The sequence below is a fragment of the Penaeus monodon genome, chromosome 22, assembly GCF_015228065.2.
Source record: "Penaeus monodon isolate SGIC_2016 chromosome 22, NSTDA_Pmon_1, whole genome shotgun sequence".
Classification (NCBI taxonomy): Eukaryota; Metazoa; Arthropoda; class Malacostraca; order Decapoda; family Penaeidae; genus Penaeus; species Penaeus monodon.
The window spans coordinates 8,034,139-8,034,619 of NC_051407.1; positions in this window are offsets into that span (position 1 = coordinate 8,034,139).

The following is a 481-nucleotide window of genomic DNA, read 5'->3' on the forward strand; positions in this document are numbered from 1 at the left end:
GCAGGTTTCCGCTTTTCCTCGATCTTGTTGCGACACTAAATTCAATTTCACAATCAGTTGGTGCTATTTCCAGATATATTTTATTTTACTGAATTTATTTCCTCTAATTTTCGGTTGAATTTATATCAGGGCTAGTCCTATGTTAATGGTTTATTTCTGCATTCGAGACAAGGGGCATCATCCTGCATGAGGAAAACGATGTAAATTAGAAACCATTATATAATCGAAGCATAAGTAAGTACGTTTCTTTTAGTACGTTTCTTTTAAATTTGTTCTAGTTGTCGAAACAGCACTCTATCCAAGCTTACTTAATCACCGACTGATTGATTTCACTTGGGGATCAGGTTAGATGATATGTTTTTAACTACTTCATAATATCGTATTGTATTGCCTAATTGCAGTATCACTTATAACAGAAAATTATGGCATAATGAAGAACGGAAATTATAATGATAGGGAAAGGATAAAATAATCCTGAGCA